At 34.5% G+C, this 7,846-nt stretch overlaps 1 pseudogene; it reads left to right on the forward strand.

Moving 5' to 3' along the window:
- Positions 1 to 7,309: 7,309 nt before the first annotated feature.
- Positions 7,310 to 7,533, forward strand: LOC129475141 (small integral membrane protein 15-like; annotated as a pseudogene).
- The last annotated feature ends 313 nt before the right edge of the window (positions 7,534 to 7,846 follow it).

Raw genomic sequence — 7,846 nt, forward strand, 5'->3', positions numbered from 1 at the left:
GAAGGATATTGGAAGGTGAGGAGGAGTTATGAAGATATGACTAGGGAAAGTGTCCTTATCTCCAAAGACAGGAGAACGAGAAGAATCTAAACACACAGGCCTTGCTAAGTTTTCCCCAGCTCATATCCTTTCGTCCTATTATAATTCTCTATGACTTTCCACTCTTTATCAAACCTAGCATTAAAAACACTCAAGTTTGACCACTTCTTTTGATCTTCATTTACTTATGAAGGCTCTTATGTCATGTAAAACCTATATTAAATAAATGAGTATACTTTTCTCTTGTTAATCTGTCTTTTATTATAGGAGCCCCAGCCAAGAACTCAGAAGGGTAGAAGGAAAATATATTTTTCCTCCTCTACACTTACCTGGAATAAATTTGAAAATTTATATTCTTTGAGAAAATCAACCATTTTATGCAGAATCACAAATGTATTTGTATGGAGATGAGCAAATTAATGTCATACAATTCTTTTAATTTCCTTGGTATCTGTGGTTATTTCTCGAATATATGTATTTTTTATTTAGAGTATTTGTACTTTCTCCCTTTCTTCCTTGATTAAGTTAATTAATGATTGTTATAGCCATTTCACTGTAACCCACAGGTATTTAGTTCTGCTCTCTTTCCAGGGTGTATGGAAGACCATACCTTTCATATGATTAGTTCTAAGCAACAATCAGGTAGCAGTAGGAAGAGGGGCATGTGTCACATCCAGGCTGAGGGTGAAAAGTCCTGAAATCTTTCAGAGTTTCTTCCTTACTTGCAGTGAGCATGGAGGGCATGTGTTGATAGAGCAGAACCCCAAGTCAAAGAAAACTGAGTCGTTGAGTTACTATATGGAAAAAAAAAAAAGTTGCCTTGGAGAGTCTTTTAACCCACAGTAGACTTTGAGTGCATGAGAAATAAAATTTATGTGATAAGCCACTAACACTTAGGGATTGTTTACAATTAAAGTTGAAGCTGAGTTTATTCTAATACAGTGATGTTATTCCTTTTATTGACATTTCTAAATAATTGGCTCTTTATTTTTTAAATCTCGCAGATTTGTTTTTACTTAATTTCCTTTCTCCTTAGCTTAGATTTAATATGTTCTTTTCATAACTTACTGAGTTTATATTTATTTTTCTCTTTATTATAATAAGTATTTGGGGCTGAGATTTTTATTCTGAGCAATGCTTTAATTTTTATCTGATATATAGCATTTATATAATGGTATGCATTTATTTTTGGGCTGATAGTTTTCCCTCTTATATCGGTTGTTGGGAAAAAAGTTGTATTTCACTTTAATTTAGAGGTGAATTTTTTTCATTTTACTTTTGTTGTCAAATTCCACTTCTGTTTTATTGTGGTCAGAAAATATTTTCTGCTTCTTCTATAAATGTCAAAGCAAATGAAAATTGTGTATCATATTGTTCAAATCTTCTGCTTGTTTCCTGCTTGTTCTAATTTGACATGCATAAAAGATTGACTCTTCAAATTGTGGATTATTTTCTTACAAGGACACATGAGTCATTTACCAAAATTTACCATTTAACATATTTCAAAGGAATAAAATTATTCAGAGTACATTTCTTATGACAATTGAAGCAAGCTAGACATTATTTTTAAAAAGATAACCAGAAAATTCCCATGTTTCAAAATTTAAAAACACACCTTTAAATAGACAATAGGTCAGAGAAGAAATAATAATATAAATTATAGAATATTCCAAATTGAATAATAATTAAAACACAAGCTGTCATAGCTTATCGAATGCATTTAAAGCTGTATATGTAAGGGAATTTGTAACCTTAAATGCAAATATTTTTCTTATTCCTTGGGATATGTGAAAAAGTAATTAACCTTACTCATCATTAAATATGCAAATTAGGCCAGGCCTGGTAGCTTATGACTATAATCCTAGCACTTTGGGAGGCCGAGGTGGTAGGATTGCTTGAGCCCAAGAGTTTGAGACCAGCTTGTACAACATAATGAGAGTCTCCACAGAAAAATAAAAAATAAAAAATTAGCTGGGTGTGGTGGTGCATACCTGTAGTCCCAGTTTCTCTGGAGGCTGAGGCAGGAGGATGGCCTGGGCCCCGGAGATTGAGGCTGCAGTGAGCCATGATCATGCACTCCAACCTGTGCAACAGAGTGAGACCTTGTCTTAAAAATAAAAAAAAAAATAAAAATGCAAATTAAAAAGTCACAAAGAGATATCACAACATACTTACTAGGATGGCTAAAATTAAGAAGAATGAAAATCTCAAGCATTTAAAGGATTTGGAACAGCTACAACCCTCATATATCATGGGCACTACTGTAAATTGGTACAACCACTTCTGAAAATTGAGAGTTTTACTATTTACTGCATATCCTATAAAAAATAATTTTTAGATATATGCCCAGAGAAATACATATCTATGTGCATCAAAAGTCATGTGCAAGAGCGTTCATAGACATATCATTCATAATAGCCAAACACAAAAAATCACTCAGATATTCATTAGTAGAGTGGATAACTGAATTGAGTATATTCACGTAAAACATAGCAATAAAAATTAATGAACTATTGCTATGTACAATGATAGTGATGAATTGTCCACATAAATGTAATGTTGGGCAAAATATCCAGACATAAAAGAGCACATACTGCATGCTTCCATTTATATAAAATTCACACAGGAAATTAACATGGGGTTAAGAAAAAAGATATTGGTTACATCTGGGAGGAGAGTGGGGTTGGCACTTGGGAAGGAACACAGGGATCACTTGCGGAATGCTGGTAATGTTTTAGTTCTTATTTGGATGGTAACTCATATTATTTTGTGAGCTGAAAACCTGTGATTTGTGCCATTTATTTCATGTATTTTATATTTCTTTAAAAATGTTAAGCAATTGAATTGGAAATTACTATTTTGTTATATATGTCAGATACAAAAAGATAATACTGATCTGAACCAAATTTGAGTTGCAGAGACAGAGCAAGAGAATGCTTAGGCTAAAAAAGGGAACAATTTGAATTTGCAAGCTCTCACTGCATTAGCTCCTGGAATTGTGTTTTGAATGATAATGTGCTACATGATCCTCCTTCCAAATAATTCAGTTTTAGTCACATTAAAGATTTGCTCTTTTATTTAACCTCCTTCTGTAATTTTACTTTTAGTGATCCTGCCAATTTGCATAAGCTAACTTTCTCCTGCATCCTGAAACATCTTTGGTCTACTCTCAAAATGTATTAAGAATACAACAAGGTCTCACCCTCTCCACCCCAGTTTGCCTGGTCAAAGACACTTTATCTCTCCCCTAAAGAGATAACATATACTCCTAAAAGTCTCTCTGCTTTCCCACTCCCCTCTGGTCTAGCCTACACAAAGAAGCCAGAGGGATTCCAGTAAAGGTAAGTTAGATAAAGTTACTATTCTACTCAAAACCAGAGGGATAACCATTAAAGTTAAGTCAGATAAAGTTCCTATTCTACTCAAAACATTCCAATGGCTTCTCATTCACTAAAAGTCAGATTTGAAACCTTTACCCTAACTTACAAGACCATACAAATATCTGACCCCATATCTTATCCTTCTGCTCTCACTAACGCTATTTTAACATCACTGGTTTCTTTTCTACTCCTATAAAGTGATTAGCAAAATTCTACCTCAGAGTCTTTGCACTTGATGTTCCTCCTACCTATTATTCTCTTTCCACAGATGGCCATTTTGCTTACACTTTTTTTCTGGATTCTGCCCAAATGTCACCTCCACAGAGGTCTTGCTTGACCACTCTATCTAAACTATTGCACTCCCTCACACACAAATCACCCACTGCTCCTTTTCCCTGCTTTATTTTGTTTCTTCACAGTATTTATTACTATATAGCATTATATTATAAATCTTATTTAGATTTCTGTTTCTTGTACTAGAATGTAATTTCTATGAGAGCATAGAATTTTTCCTGTTCCAACTTATATCTTCAGCATGTAGAATAATACTGGGCAGAAAGTAGGACTCAGTAAATAAGTACTGAATGAATGAATAGCTGAATGATAGAATAAGTGTTAATGTGAGTGGTTAGACTGTGATACAAACGAAACGGGCCAAAATGTCTTATCTTAGTTTCTTCCTCAGGAAACTGACCCTCAGACAAGAAACTGAAACCCACCAGATCACTGCATCCAGACAATGAGATGCCAGACCCTTCATTCATCATGATTGCTTCCTTACCTCTCCCTATTTCCTGTTTTCCCACGTGTAGTTACATGTCTTACCGGCTATGTAAACCCCCAATTTTAGTTGGTTTGAAGAAATAGATTTGAGGTTTGGCTCCCATCTCTCTGTTTTACATCACCCAAATAGAAAGCCTTCTTCCCTGGCAATACTCATTGTCTCAGGGATTGACTTTCTGTGCAGTGAGCCATGGGACCTAGACCAACCCCCTGGTGTTTTGGTAACACAAATTTGGCAGATGTATTTTCTAAAATAATGTATTGAATCAACACAGCTCATTTCACCCCAGGAGTAGATCATTTTTTAACAACCCCTTCCTTTATATGATAACATTATTGCAGTAATAACTATGCAATAATAAATAATAATGACCATTTTCTTGATTTGGTCTTTAGTTTTAATACAAAGAATTAAAAATTAAGAAGATGAATATATTTTAATTTTAATGATATTATTTAAATTCAATAAGATGATTTCATCTATAAACTAAATTTCAGATTTACCAAACAAAAATATCTCTTCTTACAATTCACATCCTGTTTCATCATTTTAAAGTTTAAACACAAATGAAAATTCTAAGTGTTTACAGAGATCGACAGAAACAGCAGAATTAAAGTAACTCAAGCTCTCTTTATTTTTATAATCATCATGCTATCATTGTTTATTTCAAATCTATTATATACACACAATAATGTGTAATAACACAGGGATTAGAGACGGAAACTGTGCTGAAGTGAGCTTGAATGATTCTGAACCATTATGGACTTATTCTTGAGAGGAGTGTGGAGCTGATTCGGCATGTGTTGAGGACCCACCGCATAAATGGGAGTTCTCTAAATTAATTTTCATTAATTTGAATACAAAATTTATTAAAGAAATGTTACAAAAATGTGCTAATTTGAAGTGTATATATAAATTATTAGAGCCTAACAATAAGCATAGTAATTGTTTAGAACTTTGACCAATAAAATATTTTGAGGGAAGAGAGGAATATTTAATCACTGACATTGGTAATGTTGTTGACAAAAGGTGAAACAAAAAACCTTGTCTAAGAAAGAAGAAAAAAGGCTGGGTATGGTGGCTCATGCCTGTAATCCCAACACTTTGGAAGGCCAAGAAGGGCAGATTACCTGAGGTCAGAAGTTTGAGACCAGCCTGGCCAATGTGATGAAACCCTCGCTCTACTAAAAATACAAAAATTAGCCGAAGGTAGTGGCGGGCACCTGTAATCCCAGCTACTCAGGAAGCTAAGGCAGGAGAATCGCTTGAACCCGGGAGACCGAGGTTGCAGTGAGCCAAGATCATGTCATTGCACTCCAGCCTGGGGGTGACAAAAGCGAAACTCCGTCTCAAAAAAGAGAAGAAAAAACGAAAATTGAGATTTTAATGTTATACATAAATAGAAAATAATACATAGAAAAAAGTTATAATACATAGAAAATAGAAGGATAAGTTAAATTACTCCGTGAAGAAACAATCAGATAAATCAAGCATGGATGATGTTCTATAGAATAACTGGCCTAAAATCTTCAACAATCAATGTCATAAAAATGAGGATGGGGAGAGGCATAATAGCTAAATGCAATGCATAAATTGGATTGGACCCTCATTTGAAAAAAGAAAACTATAGAAGGCATTATTGAGATACTTGGGGCAATGTTAATATGTACTGAATATCTGACAACATCATTAAATTATTGTTAATATTTGTGGGAAATTGTTTATCAATACTAGTAACCAAAATTCCAAATTTTTAAATTAGACACAATTTATTCCCTATTTATTGGCAATGATTAAAAAGAATTCTAGGCCACGTGCAGTGGCTCACGCCTGTAATCCCAGCACTTTGTGAGGCCAAAGCAGGAGAATTGCTTGAGGCTAGGAGTTTGAGACCAGCCTGGGCAACATAGTGAGACGTCATCTCTACAAAATGTTTTTTAAAAAAAATTAGCTAGAAATGGTGGCATACCTATATTCCCAGCTGCTTGGGAGGCTGAAGCAGAAGGATCCGTTGAGACCAGAAGTTCAAGGTTGCAGTGAGTTAGGATCGTGCCACTGCACTCCAGCTTGGGCAACAGAGCAAGATCCCATCTCTTTGAAAAAAAAAAAAAGAAGTGTAAGAGTTCTAAATTATAAAGAATTTAGCATTCTAAAACTTGAAAAAGAAATTTAATTCTAAAGGATTAAAAAGAGTTTTGGTGGTACAGCAAAATGACTCTGCAAGGGAATGAGCTGCTAGTGCATATGAATAATAACTGTCCACTTAAACCACTTCCAGAAACTGAAAATAGTCATGGATATAAACATGGAAACAACCTCATGATAACCATTCTGTATTTACAAAATCAAACTTTTTCAACATGGTATTAGTTAAATAGGAGACATGTGTAGCCATCAAAAATGATAATACAGGCATATTTTTATTAAGAAGGATAGAATTTCATTATATATCAATAAGGTAAGACAATGGGTTACAAATAGTGCATAGCATTTGAGCCCATTTTATCATATATTTATTGACAGGTACATGCTCAAGAATAGAATAATATGAAATAGAAACTGCATATTTGAGTAGCAGAATTGCATTTGGCTTATTTTTGCTTCTCTGTATCTTTGAAACTTTTAACATAGCATATATTTTCATAAAATGAAATTATCTAAAGTAATTAACTTCTTTTTAAAAGCCATTATTTCGATTTCTAGGCATGTTAAAACATTAGTTAATTGAAAATGGAAATGGAAGTCTGAGACCCTGGCAGTTTGTAGGAAAGGCTAGTGGCCACTGCTGCGGTGCTTCTTGTCCCAGTGCACAGCAGAGATGGCGGCTTTGGTGCTGGCAGAACAAGTTGTAGTGTGTCACCCCCACATTTCTGGGGATCTGTAAGTCCTACCTGGCTCATGGTGGGATGAGGAACCCACACTTGCCAAGGCTGAAGGGCAGGAGTGAACATGGTCCCCTTACAAATTTAAACCTTCTCTCAGAAGTGTACAGTAGAACTAAGGAAGACAAACAACCAAGGGTAATCTAAAATTGTGATTGGCTCACTGATAATCCCAGGACAAAATGAGAGGTCATTAATCAAAAATAAGTGAAACTGCTATAAAGATGTTTGATATAAAGGCTTGGGCTGAATATGTTGTATAATGGGCTGCAAAGGACCCATATGGTTTTCTTACAAAAGATATTTTGGCCTTTACGCCACTGTTACTAGCAGGTGCTGTACTGTTTTGGAAATTGGCCAAGACAATTGAGGCCAGTGAAAGGAGCAAAAGAAGAAACAAAAACATCAAGAAAATATTGCAAAAGCTAAACAACTATAAAAGGACTGAAAAAATGTGCAGGCTCTACAATCAAAGGAAAATAATTTGGAAAATTGTGCAGCCTTGGAAAGACCTATTAAGATTTCTTCTTTCGATTTCATAACAGTCTTATTTAGCAAACAAAATCTGACCATATGGAAGAACTGTGTTAGTTCTAACCTATTACTATAGCAACTTCTAGGCTTGGGTATAGAAGTTTGTTGGTATCTATTGACAATTCTTGTAAATTAGCACTTATTGTGGTACAAATTATTTATAACTGACTTAGTCATTTGCCATTTTGCAGCTTTTGTACTGAAATGAAAATATCTTTTGGAGAAAA

Source organism: Symphalangus syndactylus, chromosome X, assembly GCF_028878055.3.
Source record: "Symphalangus syndactylus isolate Jambi chromosome X, NHGRI_mSymSyn1-v2.1_pri, whole genome shotgun sequence".
Classification (NCBI taxonomy): Eukaryota; Metazoa; Chordata; class Mammalia; order Primates; family Hylobatidae; genus Symphalangus; species Symphalangus syndactylus.